Source organism: Neofelis nebulosa, chromosome 17, assembly GCF_028018385.1.
Source record: "Neofelis nebulosa isolate mNeoNeb1 chromosome 17, mNeoNeb1.pri, whole genome shotgun sequence".
Taxonomy (NCBI): Eukaryota; Metazoa; Chordata; class Mammalia; order Carnivora; family Felidae; genus Neofelis; species Neofelis nebulosa.
This window is the reverse complement of record NC_080798.1, coordinates 52,630,756-52,656,276: the sequence shown is the minus strand read 5'-3', so window position 1 is coordinate 52,656,276 and position 25,521 is coordinate 52,630,756. Positions and strand designations below refer to the sequence as shown.

General features: G+C 45.7%; 1 protein-coding gene and 1 long non-coding RNA gene across 2 annotated transcripts in view; one reads left to right on the top strand and one right to left on the bottom strand.

The window, feature by feature from the left end:
• Positions 1 to 25,521, bottom strand: part of WWOX (WW domain containing oxidoreductase) — a 304,629-nt gene that overhangs the window by 133,610 nt on the left and 145,498 nt on the right. The gene's annotated exons all lie outside the window — the stretch shown is intronic.
• On the top strand, positions 5,158 to 8,694 carry LOC131499380 (uncharacterized). The gene is made up of 3 exons (XR_009255842.1): positions 5,158 to 5,265; positions 6,871 to 6,932; positions 8,546 to 8,694. It is a non-coding gene; the product is annotated as an uncharacterized LOC131499380 (long non-coding RNA).

Sequence of the window (25,521 nt, the reverse complement as noted above, 5' to 3'; positions counted from 1 at the left end):
GTTTCGCTGCCAGCACCAGGTAAAGTTCTCCCCTCCAGCGCTGTGTGCTCCCAGCAAGGCTTCTTCGAGAGCCGCCTTGCACCGCATTTCAGCCAGGACCCTCACTCTCTCTGGCTCCCAGCTGCCACGGCGCCTTGTGTTAACTGAGAATTTGTGAGAAGAGCAGAACCTCCCTGCTGGGTGTTAGTTTTGCATGGCAACACGCAACGATCTCAACTTGTGAGACCCCAAGGATAATTTTTTTCTTCCCATCTCCAGGATGGTATTTTTTCCCTCCCTTCTTATGTTTGTTTGGACTTCTTCCCGCTTGAAAAATGTGACAACGTCCACGCGACTGATGGACGCTTGCGGGTGAAATACCAGATCTCAACACCTATACACCGACAGAGCCTGTAAATTACAATCCAACGCGGTTAGTTCAAATAAAAGGAAATTTCATCTAAGGGAACTGATGCTCTGGGAATTGTCGCTCTCCAAAGGATTACTTCTAGGGAAGTAAGACTTATAAAGGGAGATGTTGCAAATGCATCAGGCTCCTCTGGGATATAAAGGGTCACTATGATTGTTCGGGCAATGCTATCGTGTAGAAGGATGTATTACTCATGAAAGATGGACAGGACATATATTCTTCTCCTTTGATAAAACAAAATATTGCTCTGTGAACAGGCTTGTTGCTTCCAAACGCATTTTATTAAAACGACCACCAGGACCATAGCTTCACAACAAAAATCAGACCAACCTAGATCCACCTGCTGTGAATAAAACTAACACGACTTTCATTGCCATAAGGCACTGGCCCTCATCAGACCCTCTCAAACATTTCCGCCTACATTCTCAAACATTCTCAAACATTCGTGCTATGACTCAGTAATAAATTGCACATACATATATATACAAACATACGTATATATGTATGTATGTGTCTATATATATATATATATATATATATATATATATATATAATAAGTGCTGGTAAAAAAAAAAAAAAAGATAAACTCATAAATAATTCGATGCACTGTCTCCTGCCAACTGACCATGTATCATTCATGTTGCAACTGTCATACTAAATAAAAACTTTAAACTATTTCTTTTTTTTTTTTTTCATTAAAAAGCCCAGGCTGTAATTGGAAGCGACCATATGAACTGTCTTGAATGTAGCAGGCTTTCAGACACGGATTGCTTAAACTTCCTGGTTAAAAAATATTCACCAGGAATGGCTGACTGACGAAAAAAGTTAGGTAAGTCTTAGACAATTGTTTTCCTAAAGGGTGTTTCCAAAGCTGCGTCACTATCATAATCTCTAACTAGATAACACCAACCGTGAACAAAAGAGCTTCAGCCCAAACTTAGGGAAGACAGGCTGGGCTGGTTTCTTCAGACTTTTTAAAAATATGCCGTCACTGTAACACTTCTTCTTTTCATGCCTTTTACAGATAATTACTACCCACACGGTCATTAAGATAAAAATAATACAGAAAAAAAGATTATAAACCTAGTTTAGCGAAACGATCAAACACATCTAATATTATCAAAAAGTATCTAATCTTTTCTTCAAAGATTTGACTTACTGACTCAAAATCAGAAGAGATGGCCCTCCTGGCCTGGTCTCTGCCTTGGCTCCTGTACCTTGACTGAGCCGGTTCCTTGTGAAGCCACTGGAAACAGGGCACTTCGAGCCCTTAAAAATGTCTTAGATGCAGAGGAAGAAAGCAGCAACTGTGTGACATCTTATAGAGGACAGCAAATACTGTTGGCTTTGTTTTCAATGGTAACTCGGTTCCTGCTGAACTGAGTCTCTCTCCAGACCAGTGGCAGGTCAAAGTTATGGCTCTTGTTCATGACTCCATGACAAAGGATTCAAAATGAGCTTGGTACCCAGTTACAGATCAGGCTTTAACCACCTGAGCTAACAGTCCTTCCAGCAGACATCGAGGTTTAAGGAGAGTCATATATTGCTCAGGCAATTAGAAATCATTAAGTTTCAAAAGCAAAGAAAAATAGAAAAGCTAAGCTATCTGAAGCATCAGGCCTCATTTGCCAAAGGGGAGAAGTGCGTCTTATTTCATTTTTCCTTGCGAAACGCATCACCAGTTCCCACGTTTCCAAAATCTCTTGTTGTTGTTTTGAACGCCAAGGTCAAGCCTACCATATCTTGTCCCATTATGTCACCCAGTGGCTGATTCCCACCCAGTGATCAGAAAAATAAGCTGGAGCATGACCCCACTGGAGCAGTGACACAAAAGGATGGGTGTCCAGCATGACAAGGAGCCGTAAGATAAAACAGACTTTCTAACTTGGAAAAAAGAAAATCGGGAGGTTTTTATTTTTTTTTCCCTAAATAAAGGAGAAATTAACTATGAATGTCTTGAGTGGTTATGAAACTAATATACCTTTGGGATAACAGTAGAAACAGCTTAAATTTTTTTCTATGACACTCACATGGTCATATTTAGGGTGGCTTCATTGGTATGAGCAGCAATTAATAAGAAGCCATTCAATGACTCATTTCTGTGTTTTATTTTACTGTTCCCTTACACTTCTAAAAGTCTGCCCATATATATTGCTTATAAATCACACCAAAAATACATCAGTTAAAACCACAGTTATATTTTCTTTTCAGGAAGGGGGGGGTGGGGAAATCAAGTCCTAGAATCTGACTTTCACGTTTTACTTAATTACAAACAAAGACATAACGCATTATTTTTCTGTATCCACGAGAGGCAGGCAGACTGCAATTTTTATTGCATGTTAAGTTTTCGCTAGATCACAATATTATTAAGCTTTAAATCAGAGGATTGGTTTCTTCAGCTAAGCCTAACAATACGAGAAAGTAAAAGAAAGGAAAAAAAAAAAAACACCTCATCTGGGGCTGTAATATTTGCTGAAAAAAATCTACTTCAAAACATTAATCAAATTTTTCGCCTACTGGGCAACCATATGGAAGAGCAGCATGTGAATCTCACAAACTTGCTGATCTCCTGTAACTGGGTGCAATTAATTACGCCGGCTGCATCCATCTCTTGGATTTTCGCCTTGTGAAAAAAAAAAAAAAAGTATTTATTGCAACAGCTTTTACAAAACAAGGGAATGAAAATCACAATTGATTAATGAGCTGAATGGAAATATTTCCGTTAGCAGATTTTTTAAAATGAATAAGGATTAATACCGTGGGTAGAAACGAACACACGTTGTGATCTCCTTGTACTTTCCGGGCCCCCCAAAAAGGTGGCGGGAGCGTGGGCAGTGAAGACGCTGAGGAGTGTACCATGCATAATTCACTAGCAGGCTTTGGATCGCAAGTAATAAAGCCTTAAACCAGTGAAGTAATAAAGAGGTTGGCTTTACAAGATACTATCCTGGGAGACAAAAAGCTTGTTCTTTGATTTGAAAACACAGATATTAAATACTCAGTGGGTGAGGAACATCGCAGGCCTGACAAAGAAGGGAAAGGAAAGTGGCCCTGAGAAAAAAAGCAATCTACTTTGTCCTTAGCTATTTAGGCCCAAAGATTGCTACACATATGGTCCGGTTATTGTTTTAAGACCCCTTCATAAAAGCGAGCATCTGAAGGGAAGGAAGGATGGCAACACTGTCCTTACCTGCTGGCTAAAGGGACAAACAGTACATAACGGCTGCATTGTGCCCCACCAGCGCAAAGCTCTCATGCGTTTGCCTTTTCCTAACGGTCAGAACCCGTGACTCCAGCCTTCCGGGAGCCGGCTGCTTGACAGGCACGGGGGTCACCATCCTGCCCTCAGTGGGGGGCCCTGGCCCCAGGCTGGAGGGCCCCAGACCAGCAGCTGCTGCACTCGGTCCCTCTCTAGAACAGCTCTTGGGGTGTAAACCAGCCGTGCATTAATGACATCTTCTTCAAAGCACCCTTACTTCAGGACCATCAGGTCCAATTTCTCTAAACAGCAAACGGCAGAGGAGACCAGTCTCCGTATTTGCCACTTGTTAAATACTTATCTGGAGAAAACAGAGCACATGATAAAGGTAGGTGGAAGGGACATGGAAGCTGAGAGAGATCAAACACTGTAGAGCTTTCACAACCTGTGAAGCAGAGCCGCAGAGAAGGACCTTTGCAATTCAACTCTTAGGCCAACCTTTTACTTCACTGCACCTAGTGTATTGAAACTTCCACCAGGAAATTCTACAAGGGGCTTGTTAAAGAGGATTTTTAATAATTTCACTAAGGCCCACATGACACGTGGGGCCAATATATTTGTTCCTTCGGGACAATCACCTGAAAAATGAAAGCACCGGAGAAAAGAGGAATGAAGTTGTATAAAACGAAGGATAAGTCATGTTTTTAAGTGACCTTATTTCATCTCCAACAACTCATTCCAAATATAGTCTATATTTATGTTAACACAGAAGTTCGGAAATTTTGATGCAGCAGAGGGGGAAAAAAAAATGTGCACCTTAAAGTAACAAGCAGATCTAGGTGGACAAGAGATTCCGAAGGCCAGCAATTGGGGAACTGAATAGATAACTTAAAAAACTCTTTTATTAAAATCATTCCAGTTGAGAATCAGAAACGCTTTATAATCAAAGAAGCCGCTGTTTTGAAGAAACCATCATCCAGGGAAAAGTAGGAGGAGGTTACCAAGAAAATGTGCTTGGCTTCTTGAAGAGGGGGGAAAAAATCTAATGGGAACTGAGTGGTCCAACTCCTTAAACCAGTGACCCTGCCAATGTATGCCACTCCCCACCACCACCTAGTAGACGACTCGAACACCTCCTACGTGCAATGGTTGTTGGCTTAAAAGTTTAAAGAGCTAACAAAATGTTTTAACGAGATACAAATCTCAGAGATCATTAATCAATATGTTCAATGTTATTTGTGATAATTCATCATGACATGATATTAATGGGTTACTGTACCCTTCAGAGGTGAGATTAATGCAAATGAGCTGCCACAATTAACTTTACTGCTCCCAACTCACAAGAATGGACAGATGATTATAAATGACAACTATATGTCAATTACAATATCCAATAAAGTGAAGCTTAGAGAACAATCCGTCTCCTTTTACTGCTCTTCCTTGACGTAGCTGAATTTAGCTCAACCCACTGTTGTCACAATGTAGCCATTGTTTGGAGGAGGGGTAAGAGGTTTGGCTTGGCTTTCCACCCCCCCCCCCGCCTTTTTATTTTAATTTTTCAGTTTCTTAAGAAGTGCTTCAAAAATACCCATGTAAATACATTTTCTGAAGGAGGAGAGCCACAGGAAACCAGGAATAAATGCCTCATTCATTCTATGTGAGTTAAAGAAAATTGTATCCATTTTCAAATTGTAGCAGCAAGGCCAGCAAGGAAATCACCTACCCAGCTGTGTATAATATATTTACTCAATTAAGGAAGGAAGACATTAGCACAGCATCCTGAAAAGGCTTGAGTTTCACTAAACAAAAGTTATTAGAGGATCACTCTGTTGAAGTAAACAGGTCGGAAGGTGGAAAAGCGGGTATGAGGCCATTGGCAGAAAGAGAGGTTTAAACTTCTTAAAAGCGTAGACCCACACTTGGGGTGTCCATTAATACCCAGGTACGGACACTGCCTGCAGAGTATTTTGATGCCAAAATCCTTCTTCCTTCCATGGGTAGAGGGCTGAGAGAAGCCTCTCTGGTGCAGACCAGCCTATTACAATGCTGCCTCCTAACCGCAGATGCCCTCACTGGCAGGTGCACCCAGTGGCTCTTGAGGGTTGGCTGCTAAGCCACGACTACCCCCTTCTGCCTCACCTGGGGCTGTGCCCACTAAGCCTCCTTCTCTGGCAGGGGCTGGCTAATCACTGCCTGCCAGCCAGCCAGACCCTCGTCTCAAGCAGCATCCACGCTCCAGCTTCATAGTCCAGAGCTCCGCATGGGCGCGGGTGGAAGCCGGGCCACTCCCCCTGCCCTATGCCATTTTCCTCACCCCCCTTCTTGCGAAGGCGCAACGTCCCAGATCAACCAAACGAGAAGCCTGCCTTGAGCTCTGCTTCCAGGGAAGGAGCTGCAGTGTGACTTACAGAGGCCCGTACTTTGCCAGTCATCGATAAGAAACCACCCTACGCACTCCTTTTCTGAAGCCATACTCAGAAAGGACTTCTTCCTGAGGTCTCCAGAGACATCTAAAAATAAAATTATAACGCAAGACTGTAAAAGGTTCACAGTGGAGTCTGGAAGCGACACCTGGGACTGTCCAGGATATAAGCCCATGTTCTGTCTGTGGCCAAAATGGCACTCATTTCTTCATTAGGGAGCTGGGCCTCCCAGACTCCACGTAGGGCCAGGCTATGGGACCAAAGAACCGCATCCTGTGGGTCATAAATGATTCAGGGGTAGCACTTGCCTCAAGCCAGGCCAAACCTATTCTCGCTGCAGCTTTTGTGTGGGGACAGTGAGGGAAATGGCTTCTTGCTGCCATTGCGGAAGGGCTAGTCCATATCAGTGGCAAGCTTGCTCCCCACTCAGAAAACTCTCTTGGAAGAACACAATTTTTAAAAAAATCAAAATCAAGAGGTTCAAGACGGGGCCCTCATGACATAGTTAAGCTCTGGGACAAGTAGACTCTACACCAGGGGCTGGCGAACAGACCACTGAGCCGAATCTGGACCTCAGCCCCATGTTTTCAAACAGCCCAGTGTCTAAAAATACATGTTTAAATGGCTGAAGAAAGAAAGAATAGATTTTAACACGTGAAATATTACATGAAATCCAAAGCCTGGTTTCCATAAGTAAAGTTTTATTGGAGCATGGCCACACCTGCTGGTTTACCCAACGTCGTTGTGGCTTTTCTTGCTACAGAGGAAGAGGTGAGTATTGTGACAAGAGACCACATGGCCCACAGTGCCAAAAATATTTATTATCTGTCCTATTACAGAGAAAACTTGCTGACTTTTGCAGAAAACTTTACATTCATGAGCCGATAATGACCCTTTCCAGGTAAGCTAGTTTGAACTCAGACTCTTTCAAGCACAAGGAGAGCATCCTGATTAACTATTCGTAGCCCCTCCCTCGAACCCAGACCCCTCTGCCCCCCCAGTCTGTTGGGGATCCCCAATATAAAGAATCAATATACAGACCAACTGACTGGTTGTTTCTCTCACCTCATCCTTAGAGGTTATTGCATTTTTTTTTTTCACTGAATGTCAAGAAACTCAGGTGCCTGGTGAAAACACAGTGTGACTTTGATGACTTTTACAGAAGATCGCCACGAGGCGAGATGGGAGTCATCCCCTTCATTTCTGGTTTCCTGTGTTCCATCAGGAGATAGTTGCAGGTTGGAGTGTCTCTTCCCTCTTCCTGGCTGTGCTCACCTCTGTCTCAGGACAGGAGCAGTGATCACCATGCAAAGAGATGCAGGCTGCCTCCCCAGACCCCCTGCTCCGTTAGCTCAGGCTTGTCAGGAAGGTTAAGGGCCAAGTTATTTTCTTTTGTGAAGACTCAAGGGTATCTCACTTTTATTTTAACAATATGAAGACAACTTTTGTTTCCTCCTGTAACCAATCTGCTACACTAGATCCTAATAGCTCTATTACATTTTCCATACATTCTCCTGGCATGGGGCATAAACAGGCAAGACAGCACCGGATAAATCATGGCCAGCAGCAAAGACATTCTCTCTAGGGAATGAAGGCTCCCATTTAGCATCTTAACTCACTCCCTTTTTTGGAAACACCGAGTCACAAACGAGTCTCTCAAACCGAAGAAATTGAAATTGATTTCTTAGGGTAATAATTAACCTTGGAAAATAACTACGAAAGGTTGCTTATTAATTATTTTTTGTAATATACTTTGGGAATATTTCTTTTTTCATAAAAGATGGAGACAAAAGTAGACACATTTTATGATCATATAAAATGTTATTGGATTCCTATTTTATGGGAGAATGAAACTCACTTAATTTGCAAAATGCTCGATGTGAGAGGGCAGGGCTCTCCCCCCCCCCCAACCTCCCCCCACACACACATAGCTTCTTCAAGACCCTTAAATACATCTTTTTTAAAACAACACAATCCTTCTGTTACTTATTTTTCAACACCTAACTGCAGTAGAGTTTTTAATACATTTGTCCCTATTTAAGTCTCCCACTGTTTTTTCTACTTATTCAAAAAAGAAAGCCTTTTTCATCAGAATTGCTTACAGGGCACTTTGGTGACGCCCTCATTCTCTCCTCAGGATGGAAACAGGAACGGTCACTAAGAAACTTGTTACTATCCCAAGTAACGAAAACATGGGAGCTAGCATGATACTACAGATACAGAGATGGATACTATATATACAGAGGTGGATACTATATACACAGGGTTGGATACCATATACACAGAGGTGGATAGTATATATACAGAGGTGGATACTATATATACAGGGGTGGATATAATATATAGAGGGGTGGATACTATACATACAGAGGTGGATACCATGTATACAGAGATGGACTTACGTCCTGCAAGCAATTTAATCCACACACATACACATACACACACACACACACACACACACACACACACACACACACACAGAAACTGCCAAGACGATTCTTTTTTTTCCTTTAGTCACCTGCAAAGTCCTCTAATGTAATCACAAACTCATCAAGGTACAAGTTAAATCATGTAATAGACATTGCCCCAGATACTACACGTCTGTTGGATCACCAGGGGAGAACTCCAAACATTAACAGGCTAAGAAATGTCCCCCAAAGATGTAAGAGGTAAGATTATTCAAGGTGTCTTACTTTTCCCTTCCTTTGGTGGTTGAAAACATTTTATTCTGCACTGTTTGCGGGGAGGGGGTGTTTTGTTTTCTCCAAAGAGACAGACAAACACAAAAACAATTGCGTGGAATCAAGATAAGCGAACATCACGGAACCGCTTCTTGAAGCATTCCAAAGATACGTTTTTGCTAATTAATTAACAAATTCAAGCTGGTTAAATAAAACCTTCTTCCAACACCTCCTATTTAATTGCAGTTTGGCACCAACAAATATATATCAAAATTATAGTATTTCCCCTGACAGGAAGCTCCTTCCTTCCACACACTATTATGACTCTCTGCAGAGTAAGCCAGAATTGCTGACAACCTTGAACACTGCGACAACAATATTACTATACTTGGCAAAGAAGTGCCCTTGCGGCGAGAGAAAAGCTGTAATTTTGACTGTCACTTCACATTACACTAGATATTATTTCACTGTATACACATGCACACACTCACAAACTCTTAATAGACTACAGTTTTCGCGCTGTCTGCCTTTCCAATATAAATGGCAATATAACACCAGCGCACCGCCAATGGGATCCCGGCGAGAAACAAATGGTTTGCATTATGGAAACATCGTCGGAGGATGCCTTTTAAGGCATATTTCATTCCTTTGTCCCCTACTCACACCGGGTACACCCCAGCATCAACTTCGTAAGCTAATTGCTTTGATTATCAAAAGAATTTCAATTTTTTTTTTTTAACCTCTGTAGAGGACAAGGTTATCAGTAACAAATCCTAGGCTTGAAAATCCCCATGACATGTGGCCAAGGAGGCACCACATGATTCTTAACGTTTTGGACACTCTTCAAGTCTGATGCCTGATTTGGAGAATTTCCAGATTTCAAAATGCATCCTTCCTGTGCATTCATTCTGCTTTTCTCTCGGCGAGGAGGAGTCTGTTAAGGGGCAGCGACCACTGGCCACGTCGCTGCTGAACCAAACTGGCACACGCACAGCGGCCCCCACAAATCCCGCAAACTCTACACACCGTCCCTAGCAAAGAGCAGAGCGTGTCTCTGCAGAGAACTGAGTGCAACATATGCTTCCTCCCCTCTAAGCTCACACTGAAGCAGATTGGACCGGGCTCCCTACTGGGCCCTGCCTCCACCCCCAGCTTTGATTTACAAGATGGTAAGGTGACATTCCCTCTATCTGTCCGGGGCAAGGAATTCTGTGATGTCAGTGGGAGCTGCAAGTGGAGACCTCCCCAGAACCCAGAGCAGAGGTCAGGAGGACTGAAGAGGTGGAGGAACGTGCAACGTGCCCCAAGGGGAGATGCTAGACACGGTGGGGAGTTGGGGAAGGGCATGGCTCTGGACCTCGCCTTTAGGAAGGGGTGCCCCCCTCATATGCCCCTGGGAGGAGAGCCACGGAAAGCCCGGGCAGCCAGGCTGTCAGACAAGGAGACAGGAGCTTCTTTCTTTACTTAATCGCTGCCGTCCACCCCCACCTCACTCCGGTGTTCTTTTCTACCTTCAGATCAGTATTTCCAAATATTTAAATAAGATATAAACTCAACTGCACTGAATTGAGGGGAAGCAACAGCCAACTCTGCCCTCCATCGAGGGAACGCACCCGAAACTTCACCGTGTCTGCTGACCACACCAAATTTAACAAGGTTCGCAAATGAACTGGATTAAGTTTCCCACAGTGACACATTAATAATAAGTTCCTTATCCCATCTATCCCAAGCCATGAATATGTAATGTTATAAAATGAGTCCTTTTCACACAACAGAACCTCAGACGTGAATAAATAAAAACTATCCATCACAAGCCTGTGAAAAATTAATGAGAGTTCGGAGACGCGAGGAAAAATGGGGACTGAGGAGAGATGGCCCAGTTCATAAAAGCTTCCCTAACTTTCGGGTGGTAAATATCCTCGGCCCCGCCCCTCATGCACTGCCAGGTGAGGGCACAGGACACTGACGGTCCACCCCACCCGCTGGGGTCTACTCAGCATCTGAGGACTTGGCTGCAGCACATCACCGCTGGGGTCATGGCCACACACGCTTGACTCCCATATTCTGATGGTGACCCCACCCACAGGGGCAGGGCCAGGGCCTCTTGATCGAATTATTTATAGTTCACGACCAACCTGCTTCCAGAAGGATCTGAGGTTGCTCACGGCCGTTAGGAGAACGGAAAAGCAGTGGGCTGCTGTAGGCACAGCTAAATGCTGGGAGACGGGAAAAGCCCTGATTTGTCCGTCTTTCCTACGAGTTGCTAGGGACACGTGGCACTTGTCATTTCCATTGTCATTAGCAGCACCATCAACGCCACTCACTGGCAATGTGCCCTCAGCCACGGCTGTGCTGGTGCCATGCATAGATGAGCCCTCAATCTCTCAGTCTTACTCCATTTGACCGACTGTGAGACTGAGTCTGGGATTAAGGAACTGAACTTCCCCACAATCGGAGAGCTGGTGGGGATCACACTCAAAGAAAGGGGGTTCTCACCCGGGGCTACTCATTACCACTCAGGCGATCAGGTGTCCTGATACCGCTTCCATAACCTCTCATACCCACTGAAGGGCCTTTGATGGACAAACCACTGGGGGTGAATGTCTTTTTCACTGGATTTTTCTGGGGCTGGAAGTGTTGTATCGAGGGACAATTGCCATAAGCAAGATTCCACAATGAACCGATCGGGGCAATCCTGTCGACCCATCGGAGCCCCGTTCTTCCACCTTCCACTCCAAAGAAGAGACAGCGAAGTACGTGGTTAATGCCACCGTTACTCGGAGCACCCCATGCTGTTTTGTTTTTAACTCTCTGCTTCTGCCTGGGGCGACTGCCTCACCACCCTCTCCACCTGCCTAAATCAGTCATCCCTAGAGATGCACTTTTGTGTCTGTGACTCCCGATGTGGCTGAAGAGGCCCTCCTCCGCTCCACCAAAACCCTCGGCACACTGCAGCAGGGAAGCCGGAGGCTGCAGGTGATGGCTGTGGACCAGCCAGGCAATGTCAATGAGGAAGGGAGGGCAGGTGACACCCCAGGGTGTGTCACCCCTGGGGGAGGGAAGGTCACCCCTGGGGTGACACCCCAGGGACAGGCGAGAGTGAGCTGACCTGGAGTGGATGCCCCCTCTCCCTCCAACTATGACAGCCACTGAGCCCAGCTCAGCTCTGCGAAACATGGGGCCAGGGTTCTCGGAACACTGGCAAGTTGTGGGGGGAGAAACCAAGAATCAACGTTTTGAGTAAATGTTCTCCATTTCAAAAAAGAGGGGTGCCTGGGTGGCTCATGCAGTTAAACACTGACTTCGGCTCAGGTCATGATCTCACGGTTTGTGGGTTCGAGCCCCGCATCTGGCTCTGTGCTAACAGCTCAGAGCCTGGAGCCTGCTTCGGATTCGGTGTCTCTCTCTCCCTCTGCCCCTCCCCCGCTTGACTCTCAAAAATAAGTAATTGTTAAAAAAAAAAAAAAATGAAACATGAGGGCCAAAGAAACACACTTGCAGGCTGGATTCAGCCATGGTTTAGATCTATAGTCAAATCTTCTGTCCGCAGGGAATGGTGTGTCAGCCACATGTAGGCAGGGGCCTACCACATGGGCAGCACTCACTGCTTCCCGAACTGGACTGATTCACATGGTAACCTGAAACTAATGGACCAGAAGCACAGGAAATTAATACAACCAAAAACAGACCAAAAAAGGGAAAAACTGTCGGGCTACTTTTGAGAATGTTACTTTTCATCTCTGCAGCCAGTTGGGACTCGGTATACTTCTGCGGAGGGCTGCTTGGGAATCCACCAGGCACTCAAGGAAAAAGGATTTCTGTTACTTTGCCTTCCCCAAAGAGAATCCCCGATCCAGGGAAGGAAAGCAGTGAGGGACAGGTGTAACAAGAAGTCATCGGGCTGAGAGTTGGCTTAGTAGTTAAAGTCCAGAGTCTAATATGCCAGGAAGGACACAGAGCCTGAAGCCAAAACACAGGACTATGCTAGAAAGTAATCAACCCCTTGTCTCTGAGGCACAGAGACTCAACATCTTTACTCTGATCAGCAACACGGAATACCTGATGCAAAAAGATCTAATTCTGCCAAAATCCTACAGGGCTCAGGGGCGCAGGAAAGGTACAGCTCAAGGAAGACAGGAACTATGTACTGTCTGAGCTATTAAATGATAGAAAACTATGTAAGGTATGAAATCTGCAAAAAGAGGGGAAGCCGACCTAACTCTGACCTCAAGGGAGTTTACAAACCAGTAGGGAAATCATGAAGACTTCAGAAACTAAGCTAATACAATTTGTTATATGCTAAATGCACCAAAGACCAAAAAAAAAAAAAAAAAAAAAAGGCATTTGGAGGGTAGGAAAAGGTGGTGCTAACTCTGAGCAGCTACAACCTTGAAACACAAAGGGTTTCACAGCATGGGCAGGAGTCAGACATCAGGAGACAGAAGGATGGGAGGGGAGGGGGCAGGGAGGGTAAAAACGGGGAGTGCCATCCCAGCAGAAGGAACAGCAGGAAAGGAACAGAAGCAAGAAAAGATTCCAGTTCAGCTGAAGTGCAGGGTACAATGGGAGAGTCTGTTAGGATGTTAGGAATGTATTTGCTTGTAATTCGAAAATCAGCCATTTGCAAGGCAAGCAGGACACCTCAGTTAAATGCGGGGTTCTCCAGTCCAAATCGGTCAATACAATCATGCCAGGACAAATTCCTTCCCGTCCGCATCCCTGAGTGCCAGATCTAAGTCTAGATGCTGACAGATCACTTCCACTTGGAGGCCTCACGGGAGCCTTGAACCCCACACGCTACTGTGGACTCCTGTGTTCCCATCCACTCCTTGTCCTACATCCCACATCGTGGATGGCTCTGCCATGCACTCCACGGCCCACGGATCACTAGCCTTCACCCTTCCTTCTCCAATGGCCTCGCGTATCAGCCCCTACAGGTGGTGACCATATTGTGCTGATTCCACCTCCTTCCTACCTCTCAAACCATCTCCTCCACTCTGTACCCAGTGCAACCACGTTTGTCCAGACACCTCTCGCCTGGGCGACCTGAAGCATCTGCCAGCAGGCCCCTCCACCCTCGTTTCTCACCCAGCTGCCAGGATGGACACCTGCAAGGCAGGTCCCATAATTTCACACTTCAGCTCCAAATTCCTTCTGTGCCTTCTATGGATGTAGTAAACGTCTACTGAATGAATGAGTTGTCTGAATACATGGTGCTCTCTGTCTGGTCCAGTGGAGGCCAGGCTCAGGGCGGAAAAACACTTCTGTGCAGAGCTGGACAAGGAACCAAGTGAGTTAATCTGATTTCCACACCACCCTTCAACACTGGTCCTTGGGAGAAACTTAGCAGGTGCAGCTGAATGGGGAATACGGTGGGAGAAGCTGACTGGGACCAACTCAGGAAAGAGTTAGATGCCAGCAAGTTTGGACTTGACTGCTACCCAAGGGGAAGCTCATGAATGGTTTTCGTCGTGTGGATGCACCCAGATCTCTACTACGGTAAGGCAAAGGACAGCATGAGAGGAATCGATTTCAGAAGGGATCCTGAGAGGTGCAGAGACAGTTCAAACATTCTGCCACTGACAAAAGTGAGACACAATGCTCAGAATTAGAGTGGAGATTGGGGGGGGGGGGGGGGGCGGGCTGCAAGAGATTGCCAAGGAGAAAACACCTGCAGTCAATGACCATTTACTGGGGTGCCTCTGAATTTGAGATGGAGCCCTGATGACACTCAACTCTTCACTGTACCTGCTGCTGAGGACATCGCCTTGTGGAGGTGGAAGGCAAAAGGAAACCATGCTGCCCCATTTCTCACTAGCTCGACCTTTCTAACTGCAAACAACAGGCATAGAGTGTCATGGAGGAAAACAGCATTGTTCTTATTGTGATGTAGCGTTATTACTCTAATTGCCCTTAGTAACAGCTACAATGTCAGTGGACATTTCCCATCACCCACGTAAGGTGCTTGGTGCTTTACAGGAACATCTCATTCAGTCTTCAGAAAGCTTGGACTTACTCTGCAGGTGATAAGGAAGACACTATTATACCCACAGCGGCAGATTCAAGATGGCCACAAATTCTTCGACACTTCTATCTCGGAAAGTGGGTCTATGTCTGTTCCCCTTGAATCAGAGTGGGCTCTGTGGCTGCTTTGACCACAGGAGTAATACCATGCCGGTCTCTAGGCCCAGACCTTAAGAAACTGCCAGCTTCTACACATCCTGTCCTTTAGAACATGTTCTCTGGAAGCCCTGAGTCACCACATACGAAATCTGTCTCCGCTAAGACTGCCATGTCAGAAAGCCACGTACAGGCGTGGGAGGCGAGAGGCCCAGGTGACCCCAGTATCCTAATCACCCCCAGGAAGGTGCTTTGCATATGAGTGACCACCCTAGACCAGCTGAATGCCAGGAACTCATCCACCAACAGAGTACCACTGAGTGACCTCGGTCAATGCCACAAGGAGTAGAAAGATTCATCCAGTTGGGCCATGGCTGAATTCCTAACTCAGAAAAATCACCAGACAAAATGAATTGGTTGTTGGTCTAAGCTTCAAAGTTTAGGTGTAAGGTGTCATACAGAAATAAATAAATCCATTTTCTTTTTACAAATAAGCTAGCTGTGGCTCCAAAAGTTTGATGAGCTTATCAACGGTCTCCTGGCTGGGATGGGAACCTTGCTCTGCCTGACACGGAGGCACACAATGTGTATTAGGTAATCCCTGAAAAAAATAAAATAAAATAAAATAAAGCCAGACAGGAAAGGCAGACTAACAAAATTCCCCAAGCTGTTTGGACTGCTTGCTCACAAAATGCCTCACTAGGCCCCTCCCCCACCCCCACCCCCGCCATTAACTTGGTAGAAAAGGTTTTCACTGCTGGAAAGACTGAGCTCCGTAAGGACCAAGAAGTAAAGGCAAATCTGAGGACAAGAGACAATCACTCATCCCAAAGCCTCCTCCTCAATGGGGCAAACAAACACTGAGCTCCCATCAGGAAAACAAGAAAAGGGGACATTTAACTGAATTACTACATGCGCTCTCTGCCTACACCTAGATTTTGAAGAACTAAGAGCTGTATAATTCTCATGACTGGCTCCCAGGATCTTTCGAGATTTCCAATAATATCCAAATGCTAAAGCAGCCCAGGGGTGATAAATATGGGCATGCTTCTAGGTTACAACAATATGAAACTTCAGCAGATTGTAGTTTCTATGAACGAGATGCTGGAAGCAAGAGTGAGTTTACATGGGCTTGTGATTTGCTCTGACAAGATACACACGCTCATTCCTTCAACCTAAGCAAAATTCCCAAGACTAAAGCAGATTTGAAAGTCAGGTGGACGAGAAGACCATCTGTGGATGGGATGATACATAAAATCATCAAAAGTATTTTTTTTTTAAATATGACTCAAAATGACATAGAACAGCATCCACAGATCTATTCTCAGTTACCTGGAAAATGGGATTTAAAGTAATGGGCTTAATATGGGTGGACTTCCAGAGTTCTATGAGATAACATAAAAATCTTCATTTAATATCAGATTATCCCAGATTAAACAAACAAAAAAGTGGAAACCACTAAAGACTGGTAGGACTATAAGACGATGGGGCCTTTCAGAGCAACTGTTTTACCCAAACAAAAACAAGGAATTTGACAGTGAATCCGTTTAAGTTTCCAAGGAAAAAGTATTCTACCTTTTTTTTTTTTTTATAATGTTTGTTTGTTTTTGAGGAGAGAGAGAGAGAGATGGGGCGAGGGTTGGGGGGGGGCGGTGCAGAGAGAGAGGAAGACACAGAATCGGAAACAGGCTCCAGGCTCTGAGCTGTTAGCACAGAGCCGACTCAGGGCTCAAAGTCATGAACCATGAGATCATGACCTGAGCCAAAGTCAGGTACTTAACAGATGGAGCCACCCAGGAGCCCCATATACCTTTTCACTTCCAGCTCTTTCACGATGGATCGAGGGATATGGAGCACTTTAAGATTCCTCTTCGGTTCCCTTTTATGTCCCATTTTAGAAGATACATCATCCTTAAAGGGGCCAAAGTATCTAAAGACCAGACAAATGTCCAAAAAATACACAGGCCCATCAACGTAGAGGAAGTGATTTATAACCAACATGAAGTATTAATTTAAGAAAGCTGTAAAATATTCCAGCTCGTCACTTTGAAAATGGGCCAAAATAATGGCTGCCTTTGCCGTAGAATAAGCTGTGAAAAGAATATCAGCGTTGGGGCCAGACAGACTTGGGATCTGAGTCTTGGGACCAATGCTGATGGTGACACAACTTTGGGTAAGGCTTCACGCTCGCAAGAGCTTCCATGTCTAGATCTGCAAAAGGGAAGCCCACCGCAGAGGGCTACTAAGAGCACGGAAAGGCACCTAACAGGTGCAGAGCAAGAGCTCAAGGATTTGAGTACCCATCATAGTGAGGCAACGAAGTGTTAAGAACATGGGCCTCAGAGTCTGGCAGCCTGGGTTCTAGAGGGTTACTGCTACCATTCATTTACCAGCTGTGTGACCTTGGGTAAGTTAACCAGTCTCCCCATTATAATTCAGGAAAAGATGGTAATAAAGGCACTCTTGTGCTCACCTGTATGAAGAGAATGGAAGTACGCACCTCCCAGGACAGCTGTGAGGGTGAAGGGCACTAGTGAATGGACAGTATGCATAATTAACAGTATTTCAGTGTTTGCTGTTATAACTGTTGTACCTTCGATGTATCAGACGCTGTACTTACAGCTTTCTCCATATCAGCGCTTAGCACATTTTTCCTGTAAGGGGCCAGTAAATGCTTTAGTAAATACTTTCGTCTATGGGAACATATGTGGTCTCTGTCACATAGTCTTTGTTTTTATATTTTTGTTTGTTATATTTTCATGGGTCTGGAAAAGCAGGCTTGTGGGCTGGATTTAGCAAGCAGGCCACAGTTTGCTCATGCCTACCTAGCTCTTTATAACCTCTGTTATTGATTTGGTAATTTTCAAACTGTGAAGAATCTAAGATTTCACCCTATTTGTAATCTAAGTAGCCAGCTGCCACGTGTTGTGAGAGCTAGTAGAAGACAAGAGACTCCAGGGTCAGATACAAAGTACTTGTTGCTCACAACAGTGCAAAGTCCATTTCGGCATCAGCTCCAGTCACCTCTGTCCCCCCGTCCCACAAGGCTGATGCAGAACAGGTGGATGCTGTGCCCTTACTGGGTGTGAGTCATGGAAGAGAAACAGTGAGACGAGGAATCCAAATCTTTTATCAAGCAAATCAACCTCAACTTAGTGCTGGAGGAAGACATTATCTTCCATACACTAGACAGCCAACAAGCCTCCCCTCCGCTCCCATAGGAAACACTATCTCTATCTTCCTGTGTTCTTTACTCCACAGAATTCTTTGAAAAGATAGTCCAAAACGAAAGCTGTCACTACCGTTCCCAAGATGTGCAAAGCCAGGAGAGACCAGAGGAGCTCTGTTTCCCCACAATGATCAACGGAAGAAAAAAACCAAAGCTAACTAACACTAGCTTAATCTGAAGATCCTTCCTCTGAACTAATCAAGCAGATTTATATTTTCTAAACAGTGCTCTCATGAAAAGGAAGTTGGCCATGTCAAGGCTCATGCCACTGAGATTAAAAGTTAGATCATACACATCTTTTCTGCTGAAAAAGTGCCTTTAGTTAAAAACAGAAACCAATTTGTAAATGTGAATTAAATGCATACTCTGCAAAAAAAAAAAAATCTGGTGAAAGGGGAAAAAAAATTCTTACGTGTAGATATAAATGTTTCCTGACAGACGTAAATGAAAACTAATATGGTGACATTTTTCAAATTAGCCATTGGAAAACACTGTGTCCGTGTGTGTGTGTGTGTGTGTGTGCGTTTTAAACAGCCTAAGCATTTTTTCAGTTAGGTTGGTCTAGGAAAGTATTTATGAAAAGGATAATAAATAATTAATTCTACTGGCTAGGAGCTTCAACTCCTTTCTGCTCCGACAATATACATTGAAACGCTGTTTAAATTATAGGAGCAAATTGATTCAAAAGGCTTCCATTAGTGAGCTGGCAAACAGGTTTGAAGCTGGCTAATAAATTTTAGATAAAGATATAGCCTTTGATGAGGACGGCAACGCCAGAGCGCTGAACTCCGAGTCACCAGTTTGTTAAACGGTGGCTGCAGTCTAGATTTCTCCCTGTCTCATAACTCACTGTGTTAAGCATCGGCAGAATCAAACCGGAGTGAGTGCCTGCTGTGTGCGCAGAGGCTGCTTACGGGGCTCGGAATAACATATGATCCAGACCTTCTTCAGTGTCCCTTCCCGAGTTTCTGTTCTATCGGGTTTTCCAGCACATTAATCAAGGATAATTAGGCCCACCTGTGACATAAAAAAGTTCCACCTATGATATGCCTTGCAGCCTAAAGTCATGTCTGAGATATCTATTAAGAAAACTCCTTCATCAAAATCAAGAAATTATGTATGAAGCTCTTCATTCCATTCGGACACATGTCCTTTTAGCTGGATGCAACCTGCTGGCCTAGGTTACAGAATATTATGCAACTACTGAAAAGAATATGTTGAAACTGTACTTACTGGCTGGAAGGCAGATCTTGTATACGATCTAGGGATGGGAACGTATGTGTCCACTTACTTTGGAGAAAAAGAACGCACTCTTCAGCGTGTGTGTTACACATGTGAACGTGAACAAAGAACATGCAAGAATACACCAGCTATTAACTCTGATTACCAGGGAAGGAGGCAGGGTTGAGGGGAGGAATACAGAGTAAAATGAGGGAGTTTAAGTCCCCCTTTACACAGATCTATACTTAAAAAAAAAAAAAACACGGGCTCAAATAAGCATGCATTTCTTTTGTAATTGAAAAAAAAGAAATCTAAAACCAAAGAAACAAAATTATAAGATGGGCAAGCCACTTATTCTCTTCACTTATTTCTACCTGGCTCCTTTGGGGAACCTGCTCAACGGCTGGACTAGCTTTCTTTCCATCCTCCCTTCCCCCCATGTAACCCACTGACCATCCTGGGAGATGGTGGGCTAGGAGGACGCAGTTTGGCAATCACCTAAACCTGGAAGGAAATTCTGGCTCTGCGTGGTATTGGGTCATGCGCTTCCTCTCCTCCAAGGGCAAACCTATTGCTGGAGCGACCGTGAAGGCAGGCAGCAGGATCCTAGGACAGCCAGCTCTGGGCAGAATAGGCCATGCTCAGCTCCAATGGTGAGTCGGGCTGATAACACTGAAGCCCGTGACAGGGAAGTGATGACAGAGGACTTCAAATGTTATACAGTCTCAAGTTTGCTCCACTTACCGATGGTGGGGAGCGGAAGCGTTTTTTTGTTTCGTTTTTTTGTTTTAAGGAATACCATATTCTCCTTTGCTCCATTCCACGAAGTCATTTATGCAATCCCAGCCTGCCACAGGAAAGGCGGAATTTACAGATGAAAATCCCAGAGAACTTTTCCTAAGTGCACAGGGACCTGAAGGAGCCCGGGTGAGTAGGAAGAAGGCCCGCCAAGGCCAGTCTCTGAAAGAGACCATGGTCAGTGGGCCCCCATGGGCCTGATGCACATGCCTGGGTTTCCCAGCCGGTGACTGCATTCCTCGGGGGCTCAGCACTCACAAGACCCTGCAAACGCCACCCCCAGCAAGGCACACAAAATGCGTTCCCGTCGGACCGCCTCCGGGAAGACTCATCAAAGTTACTGACACTTAACACTCACCTTCAAATTTTAATGGGCTACAAAATAAAATACCCAGATTGTGCAAACGGAGAAAATGAAGTGAAAAGTTAGAGTTATCCATTTTTAATTAAGTTCTTAATTATATCACAACAAAACAAGCAATTAATTTCCGCGCGGCTACATTAACCACTCCACACTTAAGCAAGGCCGAACGACTAAAAAGTATGTTCTCTTCTGGCTCAGATAAACAGAAGATAGAAAATTACATGTGTATGCATGAGGGAGAGAGGGGGTGAGGGGAGGGGCAGAGAGAGAGGGATGGATGACGGGAAACAGTAACTGGCATGTACCCAGCATTTATCAGGTACCAAGTGATGTTTCAAGTAATGAGTCTAGCGACATGTGGTCATTCCTACAGCTAATCCTCACGCAACCCTCAACCCGATGCAGTGGGTACAATGTTACTTCCACGTGACTGATGAGGAATCTAGTAAAGAGGAAAATCAAGGCACTCGCAATGTTGTTCCTGCAACGAGCCAGTGCAGAGACAAGACGGACTCGCGGTCTAACTCCAAAGCCTTCTGGTGACTGCTACGCTATCCTGCCTTCCCAGGAAAGCAACAGAGAAGAAGAACAAAGGCAGATGTGGGAAGCTACAGGAGGGGCCACCAAACCTCTGCCAAGAACCAGACAGTAAATATTTTGTGGGATTGGGGGGCCATGAGGTCTCTGCCCCGACCGCTGAACTCTGCCATCATGGTGCAAAGGCAGCTATAGACAACGTATAAACAAAGGAGTGTGGGGCTGTGTTCTAATAAAACTTTATTTACGAACACCGAGGTTTGATTTGCATTTAATTTTCACGTGTCACAAAACACTATTTTTCTTTTGATTTTTTTCCTCAAACATGTAAAAATGTGAAGCCACTCTCAGCTCTCGGGCTGTACAAAAACCCACAGCAGGCCAGACTGGGCCCACGAGCCGCTATTTGTAGGCCCCTTTCTGTTAAGGCCAATACAACATAAGGAGATGCGCTTGTTTAGGCTTTAACATCAGACAGGCCTGGGGCTGAGTTCTGTAACCTTGGGCAAGCTCCTTCACAGCTCTATGCCTCAGTTTCCTTGCCTGTAAAATGGGGTAACAACACCTACCACATCATTTTGTTTTAGAAATAAAATTACACATGAGGAGAGCCCAGGATTGTAGGACACAGGACAGACAACTTCCTTAGGTATCCCATTCCCTCGACAAAGCACTTACGGAGTCCCTATTTTCCACCAGGAACTATTTGAGGAAGTGGGGAGGCAGCTGTGGAAAAAAAGCAGACAAAACTTTTTGCCTCATGGAGCCGTCCTTCTGGGGCCAAGTCCTCCCCCGTGGGTGGGCCCGGCCCCCTGAAGAATGAGCCAAGACGCTGGGGTGCTGTTCTGTTGTTAATCATTCCTTCCAATGTCGCCCCACCTGCAGTGCAGGAGGAGTCTCAGGTAGGGGAGAGAGAACAAAAGATGGACACTGCATGGATGTCAAAGAACTCCCACTGTTTTGAGGAATCGGGCAACAATTATGCTCCCTTGGGATCTGGGATGTACGAGTAACAGAAGCAGTGAAGGGGCGCCCGGGTGGCTCAGTCGCTTAGGTGTCCGACTCCTGATTTCAGCTCCGGTCACCACCTCGAGGTCACTAGATTGAGCCCCGTGTTGGGATCCGTGCTGAGCACGGAGCCTGCTTGGGATTCTCTCCCCGCCCCTCCCCTGCTTGCACTCACTCTCTCGTGTGGTGTGCATTCTCTCTCTCTCTCTCTCAAGATAAATAAATAAACATTTGAGATAAAAAGAAGCAATTAATGACAAGAGGGGAACAGTAGGAGCCAGAGGTAACCCCACAGGCTTTCAAGGCAGAGCACCATGAGCATGATCTGTGCCCCGGGCTGAGGGCGTCCCCGCGTGTGTTCTCCAGCCCCAGTTAGGCTCGCTCCTAACGACTCACGGGAATTCCTCGTCCTACCCTACGAAGAGGGGCATAATTTGGGAGAAAACAGAGAACAATGTCATCTCCTAAGGAGGGTGCAGGTAGGCATAATTTCCCCAAACACATAAGAATAAAACCTCTTAACTCCTCTCTCAACACCCTGATGTGATGGCCTGAAAAAGCCTTTCAGACGGGTCACTGGGAGGAAAGTTGCCTTGTGGCCTATAACTCACCTTATCCCAAGTGGGTCCCCGGGGCCGTCCGTGGTGACGAGTAAATTAACACCAAATGTCACTTCAGAATGATCAAGACCCAAGAAGCGACCTCCGTTAGGGCAGTCACAGATACACTTAGGGCGGATGGCCGGGAGCGAGCCATCCAGAGAAAAAAGGCACACTTCACCGCTCTACAGCGACAAGGTATCACAGCCAAACATGCACTTGTCGGCTGCATTAAGGGAAAACTCTGGAGGCGGCAAGCAGGCTGCAGTTTCAAACGATGAATTACAGCAAGGCTGTTTCCACACGGCCGGGCCAGAGAGCATGCCGGTCAGTCCGTCCCACGGAGAGGTTTCTAGAGCCTGGGACTGGGCCTTCTTGGAGGCAGGTGGGCAGGGGGAGGCGGACACCCTTTCCACTTACTGCAGGTAAGTAGATCATCCCAGCAGGGTGTCGGCTCGGGCTTTCTCGTCAGAAATTATAAAACTGAAAACCATTTGCGAGGAACAAAACGGGCCAGTGGTCCCTTCTCTTTTTCTGTTTAAAGCCCCTAGCACCACGTCTCTGCACAGCCATGAAAGTCTCACCTTAAGTAACAAATTGGCTGGGGCCAACAGGATTGATTAGGGTGCATTTAGTTACTGCACGACTCTAACGGACATCTGTTTTTACCTGTCCTGAGTCCATAGCTCCTTCTTCTGACGACAGCCTCTCGATCACCTCAGGGCCACCACCTCCAACCCCAAAAACTTCTCAGGGGGCCCGAGCCCACCTGCTGAATCAAGGGGTGAACACGGAGCCAAGCTGGACAAATCAGAAGTGGCCACCAGGACTGGAGTTCAGAGATGCCACATGAGTCGGACTGGTCCAATGTGAGCAAAGACCTGGGCACGGCCTAGATCGACAGGGTAGAGAGAATCGCTCTTGTCTGAGGGGACTGAGAGAACAGGGTTCAAGCCCCTAAGCGCTGGCTTGCTACAGTGTAGGAATAGAGAGAGACACAAGCTTGAATAGCCAAGCCTCCGCGTCCAGCCAAGATGAATACTACTTTTTTTGGTGGCCATCTGATAGTTTTCCAAAAGCCCTCAGAGAAGGATGCAAATACCTTCCCAGGCTACTACCACAATGGTATCAAGTCCCACATTTCTGACAGTCAGAGTGAGGCCATCTACAAACGACTTTTCTCTTAGCCTGTCACCTCCCTGCATCCCAGACCAGTCTGTCATTGATGGCCCAAGACTCAGTCGTCCCAGGACCTATTAATCACACACCATCTAAGACAGGGGATATCTTTGATTCCCCCTGATTCCCCGTCCCTTCCCCTCTGGCGCTCTCTTAACATTTTCATTGCATGAACCTTTCGTTAAGCGGGATTTAGGCCTTATCTGCCAGAGAGTTAGCACCTTCAGAACATGGCGGACATCCAGAGACAGCCAATTCAATGACAGAATCTGCCTCCATTACCATCTGTGAGTCCCCAGCACACAGGCTAGTGGCTGCTGTATAGCTGATCCTGAGTAAAATTGACTGAATAAATAAATAAGCAAAGAGTTCTCCTCAAATACACTGAAGACACCTTGAGAGTACAAGTGGCATTCTAGGGGTGCCTGGGTGGCTCAGTCTGTTGAGTGACTCTTGATTTCAGCTCAGGTCATGATCCCAGGGTCCTGGGATAAAGCCCCACATCAGGCTCTACCTGCTTAAGATTCATATTCATTCTCTCTCTCTTTCTCTCTTCCTCTGCGCCTCTCCCCTCCTTATGTGCTCTCTCTCTCTCTCTCTAAAATAAAAATTAAAAGTGGTTTTCTAGAGCCCTCAATCCGCCAACAGGGCCAGGCAGGACACGCTGTACCTAAGAGATGCTCAAAATATATTTGGTGGATGAAGATAGATGCCCCACCACCAATTAAAAGCACTCCCAAGTTCACTTATAAACAAATGGTACTGTTTACAATTTATGGGGAAAACAGGAAGGAGAGGGTGTGTATATTCCCTATTTCTCAAATTCGTAGAGGCCTAGTCAGACAAGATGAGGCCTTGGGCCCTACCGGGTCTTCCAATTTGCATTATTGATCTAAAATATAACTTACACAGGCAAATTGTAAATGCAAATTGCCAGCAGGGGTGGAGAAAAACGTGAGGTGTTACAACCGTGGGCCTACGAGACCCTGCATCACATCACTAGAAAGGCGAAAATGTGACCGCAGGCACGTGATTTAGAACCTGTGGTATTGCATCCAGGGCCTTGGACTGAGATCTCAGTACCGGGGCCTCCATAGTGGCCCTTACTCCCCAGCACATAGTTTCCATCACAGATTCTTCTACAGTCAGAAGGCCCCACAACTTCAAGTGTATCTGCAAAAATACAGACCCAGTTCAACTCAACTGAAACACAAAACTAGGGGGCAAGAATCACTCCAAAAGGGGACTATGGGTGACATTCTTGTCCTTTTTCCTTCGTGTAGTTAGGAGGACATCTTTTAAATATAAAGCACTCTCAGGGAGCCTGGGCGGCTCAGTCGGTTAAGTGTCCGACTTCAGCTGGGGTCATGTACTCACGGTGCGTGGGTTTGAGCCCCACGTTGGGCTCTGGGCTGACACCTCGGAGCCTAGAGTCTTCTTTGGATTCTGTGTGTCCCACTGTCTGCCCCTCCCCTGCTCATACTCGGTCTCTCGAGGAAAAATACACACACGCACACACACAAATTTAAAAAAATAAATAAATAAATATAAAGCACTCTCTCTCTGACCCCAACCACCAATCACCGGGTGTTGAGTCTCTTGGGAGACTTTATGAATGGGGCAGCAAGTAGAGGGAGTAATTTTACACTAGCTACACTTGAAAAGGGAAATCTGAGGTCCAGGCGCAAAGGTCACAACACGCACAACAGGCACTTCAGCAAGTCTGACCACGTGGACGGCCTACTAGCACAGAT